The 20,195-nt window shown below is 45.3% G+C and overlaps 1 protein-coding gene across 3 annotated transcripts in view; it reads left to right on the plus strand.

Moving 5' to 3' along the window:
- The first annotated feature begins 5,585 nt into the window (after nucleotides 1-5,585).
- AMOT (angiomotin) overlaps nucleotides 5,586-20,195 on the plus strand; it is a 68,343-nt gene continuing 53,733 nt past the window's right edge. The window contains exons 1-2 of one of the 3 annotated variants that reach the window (XM_053374441.1): nucleotides 5,586-5,707; nucleotides 8,435-8,572. The gene's annotated coding sequence lies outside the window, so the exon portion shown is untranslated. Of the gene's footprint in view, nucleotides 5,708-8,434; nucleotides 8,573-13,041; nucleotides 13,626-20,195 lie in introns of those variants that run through there. The other 2 variants (XM_053374440.1, XM_053374439.1) reach the window with 2 other exon arrangements.

Genomic DNA, 20,195 nt, shown 5'->3' on the forward strand with positions numbered 1-20,195 from the left:
AGAGTTGAAAGTGTGTTTCTTCTCCCCCCGCCCCCAACCCCTGGGCTATCATGCACATTATCTTCACACTGTTTTGTGCATCTGGTTATTCTTGTATACTTCTATAGTCTTGCTTATATTTCTTACCCTTTGGAGGACATGGTGGGGACGTATGTTAACAACAGGCAAATTATCTAGCACTTGTTTATTTAAGCCTGGCAGATAGATAAAAGACAACCAAAAAAGATGATCTTATTAGTACTGGAAAATTGCAGGTTGGACCCGTTTCTAGGACAGCTTGTGCCCTCCAGATATTTGAGACTGCAGAAATCCTGCTGCCACATATTTGCTGGATGCAGGTGCTGGCAGCTGGCTTTGGCTGAGGGAAGTTGCAACCTTAAAACATCAGGAGAGCACCAGGTTGGGTGCAACTATTTGAAAAGGCCTCTTACGTCTGCTGTTTGGAGTCTGAATGAATTACATAGGTACAGTTTTCTGTTTTAGACTGAGATGAACTAGAAGAAATATATTTTTATTAGTTTTTCAGTTGTATAGAGAGCAAACCAGAACATCAAGTCTACATAAAGAATTCCCCTCCTCCAAAGCAGAACGGGAGAGCAGGAGCATTAGCACTGTATATAAGATAATCATATATCAATGAGAGGCAAAAATAAATACCAGTGCAATAATAAAAGCTGGACCTTGACAGAAGACCTGAAGTCAAGTTATCCTGGTGGTTTCCAACAGGTGTTGTGACAAAATGTGGACTGGATGAGCTTAACTTTTAGGTGAATTTGTAGGTGGTTAACTGGCCAAACCCAAAGATTGCTCACTAATGGTTCCTCCTCATCCTGGAAAAAAAGGACAAGTGAGATGCTGCAGGGTTCTGTCCTGGGCCTGTTGTTCAGCATTTTTATAAACAACTTAGATTGCAGGTAATGAAGCGATGCTCATACAATTTGCAGATGGCACCAAACTGGAAGGGGTAGCAAATGCCACTGAAGACAGAATCTGGATTCAATATGACCTTAACAGGTTTGAGAGTGGGATGCAAACTAACACAATTTCAGTAGGGACAAATGTAAGGTGCTTCACTTAGGCAGGAAGAACCAACTGCAGAAATATAAGATGGGGAACACATTGTTTACCAGTAGTACATGTGAAAAGGATTTAGGGGTTTTACTAGACCACAAGTTGAACATGAATGGGATGCAGCAGCAAAAAAAGCTAATGCTACCATCAACAGTGTCCCAATCAAGGGAAGTAAATAGATCTACAGTGGTACCTCGGGTTACATACGCTACAGGTTACAGACTCCGCTAACACAGAAATAGTACCTTGGGTTAAGAACTTTGCTTCAGGATGAGAACAGAAATTGTGCAGCAGCAGCAGCAGGAGGCCCCATTAGCTAAAAGTGGTGCTTCAGTTTAAGAACGGACCTCCGGAACGAATTAAGTACTTAACCCGAGGTACCACTGTATTCTACCTTGGTTAGACCACACCGAGAGTACTGTGTGCAGGTCAGGGTTAAGTCTGGTGTTTAAGAAGGATATTGACAAGATGGAACATGTGCAGAGGAGAGGTTCAGGAAAGCAAGCCTTATGAGGAATGGTTGAGGGTGCTGGGTATGTTTAGCCTGGAGAAGAAACTGAGAGAAGAGATGATAACCACATTCAGATATCTCAAGGGCTGGCTGCTACATGGAAGAGGGAATAAGGTTGTTTGCTCTGGAGGGTAGGACCCAAACCAATGGATTCAAATTACAAGAAAGGAGATTTTGACCAAACATTGGGAAGAACTTTCTGACGATAAGTGCTGTTTGATAGTGTCTTAAGCCAAGGTTGGACGGCCATCTGTCATGGATGCTTTTGTTGAGATATCTGCATTTCATCCCTTGAAGTCCCTTTCAACTCTACAATTCTATGATTAAAATAAAGTCCCAGCATATCACAGTAAAAGATTCTGGCCCCACAGCAAACCTAAAAGGTAAAGGTACCCCTGACCGTTAGGTCCAGTCGCAGACAACTCGGGTTGTGGCACTCATCTGACTCATCTCTGGCGGGAAGGGAGCCGGCATTTGTCGCAGACAGCTTCCGGTTCATGTGGCCAGCATGACTAAGCCACTTCTGGTGAACCAGAGCAGCACACGGAAACACCGTTTAGTTCCTGCCAGAGCGGTACCTATTTATCTCCTTGCACTTTGGCATGCTTTTGAACTGCTAGGTGGGCAGGAGCCGGGACCGAACAATGGGAGCTCACCCAGTCGTGGGGATTCAAACCGCCGACCTTCTGATCGGCAAGCCCAAGAGTGGTTTAGACCACAGCGCCACCCGCTCTTAATCCTAATCTTTTAAGATTGCCTTGAGGTTACCCAAAATTTTAGAGTAAAGATCTCAGATAAGTAGGTGGTGTTTTGCACAGTTTAGAATTATTCAGAATTAACAGTTTTCCTAATACTTAATTTAATATTAGTTTTACTTGTATGAGTTTTATTGTTTTGGATTTGATCATTGAACCAGACTTGCACAGCCTCTGCAATAATGCCCCCCTTTTAAATTTAGTACAGTATAGTATGCATTGTAAATCTTTCAAAGTGCTCCTAAGTGAGCATGTGACATTTTTTAAACTCTCTATAACAATTATAAGTAGTGGACTGCAATTTTTAATGCTTATTCAGAGACAGATTATTTAATTTCTTGTTTATGGTGGGAAACAAATTGCTTCTATTCCTTCCTTCCCTGAATTTCCTAAATTTAAATTTATCTGAAATACCATACATGTACTCCTGAATTTGCTTCAAGTCTGAGGGTGTAATTCTCCATGTATTATATTGCATTAGCTTTCCTGATTATAATCTTCTGTCCAGTTGCTCCATGATTCACCCAGAAAATGGCAGGAAAGGACTATATACCTATATTCTGCCTCAAATTTTATCACTTTACTCCTATTTTCTGGGTTAGGGTTGCAAATATATTGTTTCTGGAACCAATTAACACAGAAATGAGTGCCAAGTTTTCACTATATTCCACTAGATTTCCAGAAGTGCCTTTTATGACACATGAAAGTTCAAATATAATACAGTTAGGGAAACTGAATAAACTGCCGTACTAATGTAGCATGAGTTGGAGGATAAAGAAGAACATGCTATTCACTACTTCAGAGAAAGGCTAAAACATGAAGAGTGCTGATATGATAACAAGGTTTTTGGGGGAAGCAACAGATTGAGAGGAGACAATAATCCCTTGGGGATACAGGATAAATTCTGTTACCAATAACAGGATATAGCTACTGAGAAGTTTGAAGATATTTTCCTGTTATGGGAAATCCAATTATACTCTTTCGGAGGGGGGGTGTTAATCTTTGCAGGAGCAGCATAGCTGATTTTTAGTCCGAAGCATGAGCTTTGGACTTAAATGCAAATACATGGCTGAAGTTCAAATAATTGGTCTAGCAGTGGAGGTGGCAGTTGGAGAGAAGGCAGAGGAGAGCAAACATTTGGAGTACATTTAATAAGTAACCAAAGATAAAAGGGTTAAAGCAAAGAGTGTTGCACCTTAAAGGCAAACATTACAGAAGCTTTTTGAAAGTTTAAGCCATTGTAAATGTTTTGGTCTATAAGCTGCCTCAAGTCTTAGTCTGTGGCAGCAGAAACAATATATGATGCTACTCTTACGATGTATAAAGGCTAAGCTTTGAGAACATGAAGTTGTTTGAACAGAACAGAGGAACCTGCCTGTGCCAAATAAGCACATGGGTCCACCAAGCTCAGAATTGTCAACACAGACTACTAGCAGATACCCCCTCTCCAACATTTCACACAAGGTATTTATTCCTCTGCTTTGCTTGGGGAAGCTGGAGTTTGTTTTGAAGCCAGGCCTTTCTCTGCGCAAAGCCACAGGTTCTACTTTTAGAGCTGATTTGTTAACTGTTTGCATTTCCATCCCACCTTCTTTTCTCCAAGGAGCTCAGTGTGGCATACAGGCAGACCCCCGTTTATGCATCATGTTCAATATGTGTGTGACCATGTATACGCACATCGCACCGAACCCAAAAGGGACCTTGAAACATCACTAAAGGGGCGGAACTGGGTGTTTGCAGGCTTTTCCAATCGGTTTCAATTACATGTGATTTCACTGATGTGCATGGTGCCTTAGAACATAACCCCCACATAAATGGGGGGGGGAGCTGTACATAGTTCTTTCTCCCTCCTCATTTAATTCCCACAACAACCCTGTTGAGGTAGGTTAAGCTGAGGGTGAGTGCCTGGCCCAAGGTCACCCAGTGGGCTTCCTGGCTGATGGTCGGGATCTGAACCCATCTCCCAGGTCCTAGTCTGACACTCACGACTATACTGGCTCCCAAGACCGAAAGGGGAGACAGATGCACCGTTCAGCATGAGAGCTTGCATTGCAGCCAAATACTGTATTCAGGTTTTGAGTTTTGAAATGCACTTTAGGCATCAATAACTGCTGAGAGAGTGAAAGAGCACAACTGCCCTTATAATTTCATCTCCTTTCACCAAACTTTCCATAAATGTTGCAGAAAAGCTGGTGTAGCCAGCAGGAGCTGCTGCGCAATCAATTTCTGCCCTTGCAGCCCTGCTGCAAGACAGCCACCACTTTCTAGGCTAAGAAGTGGGAGATGGTGGTAAGAAACTATATCTGCTGGGAGAGCATACATGTCTGGGTTGCAAAACAAGAAAAACCCTTAACCACCTACAGTTATCGCAATTCACAGGTGCAAACTCAAAAGGGTACATTTGGGCTGGTTACCTCATACTGCCATCTCCCACTGGGACCTTCTGCATACAAACAGATGATCTGTCACTGGGATAAGACCCTTCCCAACTATGTTTGAATCTTCAGCTCTTTAGAGCAGTGCTTCCCAAACTTGGGTCTCTCTCTGTTTTGGGACTACAATTCCCATCACTGCTAGCTAGAGGTAGTCCAAAAACAGCTGGAGACCAAAGTTTGAGAAATACTGCTTTAGAGGAAAAGTGGGATAGAAATTTAATAATAAACGCTCTGCAGAAGCAATGCCTCTTACTTTTGTTCTTGAGTGACAGCATTATGCATGTCTGTTCACAAGCAAGTCTTACTCCATGTGTGTTTAGAGCAGTCTTGTAACAAGAGCCTTCTAGAGACCCTGTGGTGTGGTGTGCCAGCTAGAACTAGGCCTCAAAGTGACCTTGGGCCCGTCACTGCCTCTCAGCCTAACCTACCTCACAGGGTTGTTGTGAGGATAAAATAGAGAGGGAGGAGGCGACCACGTACACCACCTTGAGGTCCTCGGAGGAAAGGTGGGATGCAAATGCAATGAAATTAATAATCATTATCATCATTCTACTGCCCTCCAGATGTTTTGGGTTACAACACCCACAGGCTGATGAGCTTGCTGACAGGGGCTGGTGGGAGTTGTAGTCCACCCAAGACGTCCGAAAGACACCTGGGTTGGTGAAGTCTGCTTTAGAATGCACTTCTGGTAAATCAGAAGTGGGTCCTGGTGGAGGTGCCGCTGCGATGCACCCACTGCCTTGCCATAATCGACGAGACAGCAAAGGTTGTTCGGGGCAATGAACTACATTTCCCAAGAGCCTTTGCTGCTCACCGTATCTTCTAGCTGCACGCTGAGGATCGTAGCTGAAGTTGGCTGGTAAAAGTTAATGAGAGGAAGAGGGCGGCTGCCTGCCCTTGTTAACCATGGGGGCTTCCGAGGGCGAAGGCGCACGGTAAGGTGGATAGGAGGGAGCGAGGCGCCGCGTGGTGGGGGGCTTTGTCCAGCTACTGACCTTGCAACAGCCAGTTTCCTGGAAGGGGGAGCTTGTGAGAGTCGGTGAGCTGCCGTGCATGGCTGCTTTGCAAGCCCCGATGCAAGCGGGGTCTGGGGCAGCTGCGGCGGGAAGGGAGCAGGGAGGTTGAACCCGCCTCGGAGCGGCTTCGTAGCTGCTGACGAGTAAAACAGAACGAGCCTTTGTGGGAGTTGGAGAAGGAAGGCTTGCCTGCCTGCTGCGGGGAGAAGTGTTTGGATGGGGCGCAACTTAATGGCAGAGCGTGCGCAGGTGGAAAGTCCCAGCTTCTGTCCCTGGACTTTCTCCAGGTAGGTCTGGGCCTCTGGGGGACAGCTTTGGTCTGAAACCCTGGAGAGTTGCTGCCGGCCAGTATATACAATACTGAGCTAGGTGGACAGATTTGATAAAAGGCAGGTCGGGGGTAGGGTTAGCTTAGCGCAAGAAGGTCTCGTTTGCATGCAGAAGGCCCCAGATTCAGTCCTTGGCAGCTTCAGGTAGGATTGGGAGAAAAACTCCGGAGAGCCGCTGCCAGTCAGTGCAGGCAATACTGAGTTGGATGGATTAATGGCAGTGCCTCATATCATTCCCGTTACAACACCTGCTGCACCAAGGCTGGCTGCAAGATCTGCCCGTAAATTATATCTTTAAACCATTTCCTTCAAAACCAAGAAAGGAACGCCCACTTTGCTTTAGCTTTATATTACACCATTAGTGAACATAGTGTAATATTACACCATTAGTGAACATGAAATTTGTATACACACACACACACACATACACATATGGCTGCAAGGTCCCTAAGGTTGGAGCAGGTCTGTAGCCAGATATTATTAGTAATATTTTGCAAGGGTAATTGCAGAGCTTTGTTTTTTGTTTTTTGTTTTCATTTAAAACTGGCCCATAATGGCTTTTCAAAAAGGCCTGTGGAGCCACATACCACCAGTAGGGGGTGCTACATTTCTATTTGCATTTACCTTTTCCAAGGCATAAAAGTGACAGGATGAGAAGAACCACCTTTAGTTTTGCTTGCCTGCAGTTTGTATGTAGGGTTGGATACATGACAGAAGTTTATAAAATCATGCATGGCATGGGGGAAATGGATAGAGAGAAGTTTTCCTCCGTCTCTTGTAATAACCCTGGTGGACATACAATGAAGATTCAGGGGAGTTTAAAGAAAGCACCTCTTCATGCAGCACATAGTGTTAAATTATGGAACTTGCTCCCACAGGAGGCAGTGGTGGCCGCCCACCAACCTAGATGGCTTTAAAACAGGATTAGACCGATTCATAAAGGAGAAGGCCACGATGGCTGTGCTCTGCCTCCACAGATGGGAATTGCTTCTGAATACCAGTTGCTGGAAACCACCAGAGTGGAGAATGGCTCATAGGCTTGAATCCTGCTTGTGGGTTTTGCCTTGGGGCATCTGGTTGGTCCCTGTGAGGAGAGGGTCCTGGACTAGATGGGTCATAGGCCTGACCCAGCAGGGCTCTTCTTTTGTGTTGTTATAAATGCTGTGTTTCTGATCACAATAAGCATCTGCATAACTGGGTCATTCTCTCGGCTTGAATGGGGTTTGAATTCAGCAGAGACTCTCCAAACTTGTTCAAGGAGGCTTCCCTTGTGATAGCAGCACTTTCTGTAGAACCAAGAACATCTAGCATGGCTTGTACATGGCCAAAGCAAATTTATGCCTCCTCTGAATTCCTTGTTACAGTACTTTCTCTGATTCCAAGAAAGTGACTCTCAAAAGAATCAAGAGCCACTTCATGGTACTAATCGTAGGCATCATTATAGCATAATAGTAGCATCATAGCACCATCAATGTACATGGCATGTTCTGGGGAAGAGCCATAGCTTAGTGGAAGAGCTTTTCCAATGTGTGCAGAAGGTCCTGCTATATTAGATCAAATATCTATGTAGCATTCTGTTCCTAAAAGTGCCAGCCAGGCATTTCTGGGAAGCTTACAAGTCTGGCACAAACAACCACCACCCTTTTGTGTGGTTTGTCCCCAGGATCATGCCTAGAAATCGTTGATTTGATCCTGCCATACTGGCTAAGGTAGATGGGAGCTGATGACCAAAATATCTGGAGGGTATCAAGTTGGAGAAGATCAGTCCAAATCTCCAATAAAGCCATACAAACTGCTGAATTTGTTTTCCTTGGACCTAACACAAGGGTGTGTGGAAGGTAGATTGGGATCTGGTGATGGATCTCTTGAGTGATTTATCGTGACACCCAATCATTTTATAAGAGCAACAATGAAACAACTTTTCCCACCTAAGATGCAGACGACCACATTTATTTTTTATTTATTTCACTGCATTGCTATCCCGCTTTTTTCTCCAAGGAGCTCAGTGTGGCATCCATTGTTCTCACCTTCTTCATATAATACCCACAACAGCCCTGTGAGGTGGATTAGGCTGAGAGGCAGCGACAGACATGCCCTCCCCCCCCCCCCCCGGCAAGGTCTCCCAGGTCCACTGGGAGATTTAAACCCTGGTCTCCAAGGTCTTAGTCCAACATTCTAGCCACGACACCATGCTGGTGTAATGAGGAATGCTAACAGGGGGTGGCCTTTTGTGTCAAAGGGCTGTATAAGTTCAGTTCAGTTCTGGTGCATAAAAATTCCTCAACTCAGAATATGTATTATTCTGCTTATTTATTAGTTGCTTTTCTGGCCAAGAACTCACGAAGCTCAGAGAAGGGAGATAAAGCAACAGAGCATTAGGCAGAACATGGAGTATGGATACAGACAAAGATGTGTATGAGAGAAACCGAACTGGATCACCTAAACTCTCTTTAAGGTAATAGTAACAAATGCACGTGTTTAAGGCTTTGTTGAATGTTAGAGCTGGAGGGGCCAATGAATGGTAACATAAAGAGAGTTCCATTACTGCAGGGCCGCCACCAAGAAGGCCTTGTGTGCTTGCCAGCCTAACTGACTTCAGCACTGTTTTTTCAATTCTAACTGTGTGTGTTTTTTACACCTGGCTCCAGCTGGTAGATTGTGAGGTTCTAGTATAGGGTGCACATCTATATGGAGAAGTATTCATTGAACTGCTGGGTATTTGAACGGCTCTAGAGATGCAAGCAGGTCATAGGTCTCAGACTACTTTAATCCCCACCAAGAACCTTGAAGGTAGCACCCAGATGTGCTACAAGATTTTGCAGCTATGTATATTAAAGCCACCTGATAACTGTCTTCACCCACTGGGGAGACAGGAATAAGAGAATGTAAAAGTGCTTCCCAATGACCTGTATGTGGAGCCTTTATCCTGATTTTTTTGCAGGGAGGTTAGACAGTGTGGTGCTAAGTAAGTGTAGTCCCACACTCTCCAGTGCATTTTTCTGCCACCTTCCTTATCGCAAAATGTCTGATCTTTTAGAGAAGCGGATTTGTTGCACAAGACCTCCCAATCAACTGTAAATGCACATCCTGAATTTGCTGGTATGTGTTTGCATCCTACCTGAAAATAGTAGTGTCCTATTATTATCCTGGTTGTCTTTGATATAGACAAATAGGGAGTGGCGTATTGGGAATTTATGGGTTATTTCTGTGACTTTTAATCCATTTTAACAAATGAGCTTGAGTTAATCTCTTGTGGCATGTTTTTGAACTAGTGAAGATTCCTGCGCACTTTGCAGCTCCAGAGTTTTTAAGGAGAAAAATTCTGCAGATTCTCTTTTCAGTGGTCTTCACTGTGCAACAAACATCCTTCTATGGAAATTTAATACCGATGGCTGCAGTCTCCTGTTCTTTCACTGACAGAAGACCTTTAGGGTACCCTTTTGTTCAGCACCATCCCTGTTACACAGCTTCTTAATAACCTGAGATAGAGCTCTTTCCAGCCACATTCCTATGGGAGGCAATGGCAACAAAAAAGGCATTTTGGAGCCTTCCAATTTGTTTGCAGAGTAGCCCTTGTGTTCTCTGTTCTTTCCGTGGACCAGAAGTAACCTTTTGCTCAGTTGTGTAACTTGGCTTGAGAAATGCACTACAATTTAGTGGCTTTTACTAGCTCCTTTCCTGCGCTGTTTCCTGTATTCTGACATTGTAGTGTGATCTATTCATGGAAAATCGCAAGCTTCCTTTATCTGGCAGGCCCTCAAGAGTGTGCTGCTGCAGCTCACGGAGTGGGGGGAGGGAAGGAGGAACATTTGGCAAAGGGAACCTGGGATGTCCTGCTCCTTTCCTTGCTCCTTTCCTGTTCAGCTCAAGTTGTCGTGTCTGGCTTTGTTTGGTTAGAAAACGCAATGCATTCCTGCTCTCCTGAAATTAAAGGAAACTGGTCACACAAGAGCTATTACAGTACAGTACAAGAGAACTGTTTCTGAAAGGGTAAAGGAACCAGCGTGCCTCTTTTCCAGAACTTCCTAGAGCTGTCTTTCAGTCAGGGCTTTCCTGACCACCACCACCATCATTTTAACCTAATAATATCTTTACACTACCAGTGGATAGCGAAAAGTTTTTCTCCCTCTCTCATAGCACTAGAACTCGTAGACATCTAATGAAGCTGGATATTAGAAGATTCAGGACACGGATGAAAGAGAGTCATTCTTCATACAGAGCAGAATTAAACTATGGAACTCTCTCCCAAAGGAGGCAGTGATGGCCACCCACTTAGATGGCTTTAAAAGAGGCTTAGGAACATTCATGGGGGAGCATAAGGCTATAGGCCATGAAGACTATGCTCTGCCTCCATGGTCAGAAGCAACAAATGCTTATGAATACCAGTTGCTGGAAATCACAGAAGTGTAGAGGGCTTTCTTGTGGGCTTCCTTTTGGGGAATCTGGTTGGCCACAGTGAGAACAGGATGCTGGACCAGATGCTGGCTGGGTCATTGTTGGCTTGATCCAGGAGACTCTTCTTATGTTCAGAGTTCCCAATTTAAGACCAGGGTATGCATTGCAATGATATCGGATTCAACATTCAAATGATCAAAGCTCACAGATTTCCCACCAATCTTCACCAGTGCCTGCATGAGTCATGGTGAACAGACTAAGCCAACCAGTTCCCAAAGGCCAAGCAGAACAAGTACATCTTCAGTGATTGTTGAGGAAACATTGGTGGGGGAGTCAAGTGTCCCTTCAATGGAAAGGATTTCTACAGCCATAGTGCCTATATAAGCAAGAAGGCCCTGCTATGAGCCGCTGCAGAATAAGCTGTGGCAGCCCTCCCAACAGATCTCAAGGCATGGTTTGACAAATGCTGGTTAGAAAATATGCAAAACACTTTGTACAAAGTTTTGATTGTGCTATTGGCTAACTGTAACCACTCTGGAATGGTCAACCGCTGGAGGTTGTGGACTCTCTTTGCTTGGAAGTTTTTAAGTAGAGGTTAGGTGGCCATCTGTCACGGATGCTTGAGATTCCTGCATTACAGGGGGTTGGACTAGATGACCCTTGGGATCCCTTCCAACACTACAATTCTATGATTCTACAATTCCATGGAAGTTGCGCACCACTGGAGGCCTCATGCCCATTTTTCTTTGGCAGGGTGGTGGAACGGGGTATGGCAAAGGGCAGTGGCCAAGAAACTTACAGGACATAGTCCACAATTCTGGGGACTTAAAGGCAAGTCACCTTTTTCAGTCACAAGGTTTTCATTTGTGTTACATTAACAAGGAGCCCCCCTGCCTCCAGATTCTCGCTGTACTTTGCGGTCCTTCATGTGAGTTTGTTGGTCCTTCATGTGAGTTTGTCAAATGCTTTGGTTCTAAGCAACTACCTAAACACTGAATGTGTCATTACTTGCCTCTTCCCTAAGGTGACCCTTTCCCCCCCACACCTCCAATTCTTGATCCTTTGTTGATTTACCTGCTGAAATGTACCCCAGTTGTGGTTGTTGATGTGTTATATGTACTTTAATTTTTTTCTTTATTTAAAACATATCTCAATAAAAAACTAAATTACCAACAAACATATCAGCCTGGATTCCTAGCCAGTCAGGGATGGGGAACCTGTGGCCCTTTAGATGTTGGTTGGAATTCAACCCCGATCAGTCTCAGCCACCATGATAAATGGTCAGAGACGATGTAATCTAGCCTAGCAACATGTGGTGAGTCAGAGGTTTCCCCAGGATCAGGCAGAGTGAAGTTGAGGGTCAGAGAAGTGGTGTGCCTAAGCTAGACAGCTGTCCTTGGGTGGAGGAGAGGGGCAGACCATGCTGAAGTCTGATACAGCTGCCAGGCAAATTGGCTTCTGCATATGGAATGAGAAGGGCTGGCATCCTGTCGCTCAACACAGAGCAAAATGTCTTCAACCAGTCCTGTTTTTTTTGTTAAGAGCAACATCCAAAACTGTCCCATTGGTACATCTCACTAGACCAGTGGTTCCCAAAGCTTTTCAGGCCACTCCTTGCCCTTGGTTCCTTAAACCTCGTTCCCAGTGGCCCTTGCCTTATTGCCTTGATGGCTGTGGAGGAAGTAAGTGGCGGAGCATGAAAGGTGTTGAAAAGCAAACTTTTTGAGTTTCTTGTCCATAGTCTCTCCCAGCTTCAGAGGCACCATTACAGTTCATTGCCAAGGGCACAAAGGAGCCTAGGTACACCTCTGATTCTAGTATACTCAGGACTGTAGCTCTGGGAGGGGAATTGGCGGGGAGGGTCTTCTAACAACTCAGTGCCCTTTATAAACTCCATCTCTCAGAACTCTTTGGGGGAAGCCATGATGGTTTAAAGTGGCTTCCTAGTGCTTTAAATGTATGGTGGGAATGTGCCCTTTGTTTCCTTGGGATTGAAAAGGGCATCTCATGGGAACTTGACAGGACATGGCAGTGAAGTACTGTGCTGCAAAGTCCTAATTGCAACTCCAACCTTTGCCAGGACTTCACTGTGTGGCCTCGACTGCACTTGGCCACAAGGGGCCTGTCAGTATGATGCAGGTAATGCTTGCCTACCCGGCAGGGTTGTTTGTAAGAATTGCTGAACTTAATGTGTGTGAATCCGTGCGAGGAAGATGGCTTTGGGTCTTCTGTGTGAGATCGTCTGTGTCCTTGTGGAACTTAACTCTGCGTTAACGCGGGACAAGATCCTGCAGCAAAATCAGGAGCCTTTTGCAAAGCCTACTCCGGAGGGGCGCTGCCTGAGACCGGGCTCTTTTGCAACTCTTTCTGCTGCAGAAGCCAGAGATGACAAAAGAACCGTGTCTCGCCTCCCTCCCTCTCCCTCTTTGTCAATGAGCGCGACTGGCAGGCCGGGCAGCCAACGGAAATCTGCAGCTGGGCCGGCTCGGGCCAGTGAGCAGACGGCGTGTGGCTTTGGGCAGACCTTCCTGCCTGCCTCTCCTTCCAAGCTTTTGGTTTCCAAAGCGGCTGCTGTTGCTTTAAAGTCTTCGGGAGGAGGGCGCGTCCTGAGCGCGCAAAGGCGATGGAGATGGGGCGCTTGGCAAGGCTGCGGCGGCGCTGAGCGCTCTCTCTCTCCTTGGTTGAGGCTCCCCTAGGCAAGCGAGGGGCTGAGTCTCTCCGCTTCCCCGATGCACTCCGCTCCCACTGCTCCCTCCCTCCCCCCCTCCCCGGCCATGTTTCCTCGTTAGCGGGCGGAGCGCTGAACGCCTGCGCGCAAGAGGAGAGCGGCGCTCTGGAGTTTGGCACCAGCAGCAGGCAAGCGAATCTTTCTTGCCGCCCCGGGAACGCGGGGATGGGCCGCCTGCACGCTTCTGCCTGTCCCCCGGGCAGCGGCAGCAGCTCCCGCTGAGACTGTGCAGAGGAAGCGCCCCTTTTCCAGCCTTTTCGCACGCGACAAACTGAGTCGTCGGGACGGACGCCCCTACCACCCCACCCTTGCTTTTCTCCAGCGGCACCGTTTCCGCCCCTTTGGACCTCCGCCTCCGCCTCCTGTGATGCTGGGACGCGCACAGGTTTGGTTTCTTGGGCAAAATATATATTATATATATTAACCCAACTTTTTGAAAACAAAAGTATATAATTCCTGCATGTTGAAGGCAAAAGGCTGGTGAAGGGGTTTTGCAACTGGGAAATCAAGTTCCTTCCAGTATTCCTTCTCTCTCACGGGCCTGTGTGTGTGCCAGGAATGAAAAGTTATGCACTTTTGTTTCCCTGCGACAGCAACACCCTTAAGACGAAAGCGGCTTCTCTGGCAATTCGTAATTTTACTTAACATGGGGGAAGATATGCAGGAGCTACCTGGTGTGGAACCTGATGGATTTTTAAAGTTTTAGCCCAGTTAGAATTATCAAGTTATTCTCCAAGTGGGCTTGTCAGTCTTCACTGCCAAATGACAACAGTGACAACTAATACTTTATTTTGCCACTCTTAACTTTTTTTGTATTATTTATTTTATTGCATTTACACCCCCCACTTATTTATCCAAGGAGCCAAAGGTGGCACACATAATTCATCCCTTCCTCATTTAATTCTCACAACAACCCTAGATTAGACTGAGACTGGCCCCCAGGGGGTCAACCCCAATGAACTTCATGGGCAAGTGGAGATTTGAACCCTGGTCTCTCCCAGGTCATGATCCAAGACACTAACCACTACACCACACTGGCCAATATGTAAACTGAGCCATAACAGCATCCTTTCTTGCAATAATATTGGGATGGAAAGTAACATTAGTTAAAAGGGCAACAGGATAGTAGAACTTGAGTACTGATTTTTAATTTGACTTGTTTATCATTAATTCCTGGGTCCCTTTGTTCCAAATCAGTTCCATCTATGCTTAAGCAGAGGGCCCAGTTGTTCTTGCCTCTTACACTTCTTCAGAAACTGCTTTCTGTGCTTTGCTGTCAAGCAAACATAAGTGAGCAGTATGACTTTTCAGTACCTTTTTTAATGGGCATTCTTTAAGTGGGTGGAAATAGACCCAAGCATATATTTTGGTAGTACTGTGTGTCTGGTCAATACTGGAGCAGAGCAACCACATTCCTTGCAATTATGTATTATTTCGTCTTCAGTTTTTCCAGTTCGTTTTTGTCAACTGTTTTCAAGTACAGATGAAATTAAAGTACAACTGAACCAATTAACAAATAACCAAACACTTCAGGCTTTTCTCCAGAAACATTGATCTAAAGAGTGCACCAAGCCTAAGAGCATTAAACCACATTCACTTGCAATTAGATGTTTTATTTCTTTTGCTAACAGAAGTGATCAGCCACAACTCAATGTTTACCTGAAATAGCACCAATACATTACTTGGCTGTGTATATAGCACACATGGTGCCTGCATACACCATGCTCAGGCAAAGCATGTCTGCCTGTACGTCCTGTGGTTCCATCTCTTATTGCTCCCAGGCTGTGTGTGTCACAGGGCAGAGGAGGAATGCCGTGGAACGGGTGCTCCACCCCTCCAGTTAGCTTCTCAGTTTCCCACGGTGGGGTGTGACACAAGCTGGCTCCTTCCAGTGCTGTGCTTCTGGGATTCTTGGACAAGATGGGATTGGAAGGGTCTGGCTGGATGGGCGAGATGGAGGCATGAGCATCCTCATTTGTTACATGTGGTTTGCATGCAAATCATTGCGGTTGCAGAATCCAGACTGTTGACACTTTGCAGAGCCTGTAAACTCTCCCAGGTCAAGTCTATGTGGTCACTTGCCTCTTCCCATTGATGGTGAAACAGTGATGGTACCACCTAACTTATACCAGCACTAAGGGTGAAGCATTTTACAACTTAAGTCACTGGTTTCCAAAGTGAGTGGTACTGCCCCCAGGAGGTGGTGGGATTACTTAGGGGGCAGCAGGGAGGCACTGGAGGTGTAAATGATTATCAGACTTTGAAAAGATGGCATCACTTGCTCAAGTTCATCAGTTTTATTGAATTAGTTAAACTCAATAGTTTTAACTGGATTTTGAATCAATGTGTAATTAGTTGTTACTGTTTGGGATTTCATTGTGTTGCTATCTTCCTTAGTGGCTGCTGTAAACTGCTATTCTGAATAATGCTTTTTATAGGGTAGATAGATAGATAGATAGTTTATTACGGCCATAGGCCCATATTCAATACATCATACAGCAAAACAGGTATAACAAGATAAAATTAATAAATTAAATTACGTTTAAATCAAATACATCTCAAACCGTAAGTTATTCTGAATAATGCTTTTTATAGGGTAAGAAGCGCTGGGGATGAGCTTATGGAATCAAGGGGGCAGTGGCCCAAATTAATCAGTTTTAAACTATGGAAGGTTTCCCCAATCAACTGGGCAGCAAAGAAGAAACAAAATGGGTAAAGAGACTGGGTTGTATCTGAAGGCAGCTCTGTTTACGGAAGTTTTTAATGTTTTTAATACTTTGGGCTGGGTTGTCATCAATATGCTGATGACACCCAGCTTTATCTGTTGATGGATGGCTGCACTGACTCGACCCCGGACACACTGACCAGATGCTTGGAAGCTGTGGCTGGATGGCTGCATGGGAGCTGGTTGAAGTTAAATCCTTCGAAGACAGAGGTCCTCTGGCTGGGTCAGGATGACATAGGGTTGGGGGGCCAACTCCCATCTCTTGCGGGGGCTCAATTAGTGCCAGCGCCTTCTGTCAAGAGCTTGGGTGTAACCTTCGATGCCTCCCTTTCCATGGAGGCACAGGTTGCAGCCACAGCAAAGGTGGCATTTTCCCATCTCCGCCATATTAAGCAGTTGGCCCCTTACCTTTCTCTCCCTGATCTGGCCACAGTGATCCATGCAACGGTCACCTCCAGGCTTGCTCGTTGTAACGCGCTCTACGCGGGGCTGCCCTTGAAGCTGGCCCAGAAACTCCAGCGGGTGCAGAATGCCGCGGCGAGGCTCCTTAAGGGGTCCTTGCCGCGGGATCACATTCACCCAGTGCTTTACCAACTGCACTGGCTCCTGGTGGAGTACAGGGTCAGGTTTAAGGTGCTGGTTTTGACCTTTAAAGCCCTACGCAACCTAGGACCCACGTACCTACAGGACCACCTCTCCTGTTATGCCCCGCGGAGGACCTTAAGGTCCACAAATGACAACACTTTGAAGGTCCCAAATCGCAAGGTGGTTAGATTGGTATCAACTGGGACCAGGGCCTTTTCAGTACTCGCCCTGACTTGGTGGAACGCTCTGTCACAAGAGACTAGGGCCCTGCGGGACTTGATATCTTTCCACAGGGCCTGCAAGACAGAGCTGTTCCGCCTGGCCTTTGGTTTGGACTCAGTCTGACCCTTATGTTTTCCCTCCCTTTATGGTTTTGATCCATGGGCTACTTTTAAAATGAGACTGCATTTTAAATTGCATTTTAACCTGTATTTTAAATTGTCCCCCCCCCAATTATGTTTTTATTGTAATTCTACTGGTGTTAGCCGTCCTGAGCCCGGCTCTGACTGGGGAGGGCGGGGTATAAATAAAAGTTGTTTTATTTTATATTATTATTATTATTATTATTATTATTATTATTATTATTATTATGTTTTTAATATTATCTTGGGAGCCGCCCAGAGTGGCTGGGGAAGCCCAGCCAGGTGGGCATGGTATAAATATACTCAAAGTAGACCCATTAAAAATAACAGGCAGGACTAACTTAAGTGCATTATTTCCGGTGGGATTATTCTGAGTAGAACTTGGTTCGATATAACTCATAATTTTTAATGCAGATATTAAAAAATAGAGAGTGGAAGTATCATTGAGAGAACCATTGTCCCTCTTCTCTCCCAGAGGAGGAAATACCTTATCCAAAAAGATCATTGCTACAACCTGCTTGTATGATCAAAAGCAAAGTATGTAGGCAGAAATATTTTTACACATGCAGATTTGTGTAAACATTTTTTTAAATGGTGCAAAATTAGCCCTACTTAGGCATTGTTAACTGTGTTAAAATCTTTGGTTGGGGCGAGTTCTGCTCCCTGCCCCCAATGTCTCTTCAGCCTCACTTTGATTTTTTCTGACCTATTGTATTCCACTGAAGTTTACAGCAGCACTGATACTTCCCTCCCATATCATCCCACATAGGTTAATTTTTAGTACGGTACGGATAACAGAATGATCTGGTTTGTATATCGTGATAAGCCAAACCATGACTTATTTCGTGTGCAGGCTCCCATAGAAGAGGCTGTGGCCTCCCTGATCTTTTTGCTGCGGTGTTGAATTGGAATTTGGAAGGAGTTAAGCTATGGTTCCGCTTAGTGTGCCACTTAAATCTGGGCTTTTGGTTTAGCTTCCTTAGGTAAAGGTAAAGGTACCCCTGACCGTTAGGTCCAGTTGTGGACGACTCTGGGGTTGCGCGCTCATCTTGCTCTTTAGGCCGAGTGAGCTGGCGTACAGCTTCCGGGTCATGTGGCCAACATGACTAAGCTGCTTCTGGTGAACCAGAGCAGTGCATGGAAACACCCTTTACCTTCCTGCCGGAGCGGTACCTATTTATCTACTTGCACTTGATGTGCTTTTGAACTTCTAGGTGGGCAGGAGCAGGGACCGAACAACGGGAGCTCACCCCGTGGTGGGGATTCGAACTGCCGACCTTCTGATTGGTAAGCCCTAGGCTCAGTGGTTTAGACCACAGCGCCACCCGCCTGGTGCAACCAAAGCTTATCTTATTGTTTGTAGCTCATGGTTTGTTTTGGAGAACTATATCATAAGTTCAAAGTAAGACAACATGCTACGGCAAACCATGGCTTAGCTCAGTGAGGCATAGTGGCAGAACAACCAGAAAGGAATGAAGTGATTGCAGTCTCCTCTCCCTGAGTCCATATACTCATGCTAAACTTATGGTTTGACTTGGTGTGGTGTCTGAATACCAAGTGTGTTTATGACCCTTATATTGTTACGTAGCAGCATGGTAGGCCCTGCAAAGGGATTGGTCTGGGTGTAATACATACTAAATTTGTTTTATTTCATAAAATTTACATGCCACTTGATTGTAAACAGCAACAGCAACCCTCAAAGTGGCTGTTGCATCCAAGGTATTTGAGAACTGTTGTTAACATCTCACTCTTGCTTACAAGACTAAAATGAAACTGCATTGGAATGAACAGATCTTATTCCACCTTTGCAGTTCAGTGCAACCCATAAAAGACTTAAACACTGCATGTTCCTGTAAGTTACAAGGCAGGTTGTGCTCTGAGTTTGACCCATTATTTTTTCTCCCTTCTCTCAGGACAAACGAGTGAAGAACTAGTCCAGTGGTTCCCCAACTTCTTTGCACCTCCACCCTGTTGGTTCCATAAACACATCCCCAGAACCCACTACACAACACATAAAAAGCATTATTCCGCTTGCACAACCCACTAAGGAAGATAATAAATGAAATTCAAAACAATAACCACTAATTGCACTTTAATTCACAATCCTGTTGAAACTGTTTAGTTTAATTAATTCAAGAAAACTGATGAACTTGATCCAACAATACCAGCTTTTCAAAGTCTGATATTCATTTATGCTTCTAATGGCCCCCCTTTAGACCCCTTGCCTCTTAGAGCCCCCTAGGTTATCCTCCCCAGGGGGCAGTGCTACCTACTTTGGAAACCACTGAGCTAGAGTGCTAGGTTTTGTAGTTGCAAAGATCTCTGATTAAGACAGGAATTAGTTCCTCCTGCTCCATGGTTATGCTAGCATGTGACTAATCAGATCTCCAGAACTGGTGCCATCAGTCCAATCTAATACTAGTTTAAGGACTTGTTAGATTCAAGTGATGGGGAATAGAGAGTTTGACCCTTTAAAAAATGTAGTTTACCCTCCAAGAAAAATTCACGAAGGCAAAATTGCCCTGAGCAGTATGCATGGGAAATCTTTGGCCCTCCAGTTGTGGTTGGGCTCCAACCCCCTTTCTCCTGGGCAGTGCTATGGGATAATGGTAGTTAACTACAACTACCATTATGTTGTTGAACTACATCTGGAGCGATGCATGTTCCCCATCTCTGGCCTGCAGTGAGGCTTGAAGGGTGTGTTTGTGTCTACTGTAACATTGAAGCCTGCCAACTGGAGCCAGATATAATATGGTGACTCAAAAGGTAGAACTAATTGCTTCTTGGCCTGCCTGATCCGCATGCTGGGATGACCTGTATATTTCAAGTACTGTACAACATTTTAATTACTACTGATTTGAACGTAGGAACATAACAAGAACCCTTGTTATCCTTGCTGGATCAGGCCAGTTGCCCATCTAGTCTACCATCCTGTCCCCGCAGTGCCCAACCAGATGCCCATGGGATACCTGCAAACAGGACCTGAGCACAAGAGCACTGTCTCCTCTCCTGTGGTGTCCAGCAACTGGCATTCAGAAGCATTGCTGCCCCCAACTGTGCAGGCAGAGCAGAGCCATCCCGGCTGGTAGCCGTCAGTAGGCCTCTCCTCCATGTATTTATCTAATCCTCTTTTAAAGCCATCCCAAGTTGGTGGCCATCACTGCCTCCGGTGGGAGTGAGTTCCCTAGTTTAACTATGCACTGCATGAAGAAGAACTTCCTCTTATTTTTTCTGAATCTTCCAATATTCAGTTTCATTGGAGGTCCGTGAGCTCTAGATTAAG

Source organism: Podarcis raffonei, chromosome Z (assembly GCF_027172205.1).
Source record: "Podarcis raffonei isolate rPodRaf1 chromosome Z, rPodRaf1.pri, whole genome shotgun sequence".
In the NCBI taxonomy this organism is placed as follows: Eukaryota; Metazoa; Chordata; class Lepidosauria; order Squamata; family Lacertidae; genus Podarcis; species Podarcis raffonei.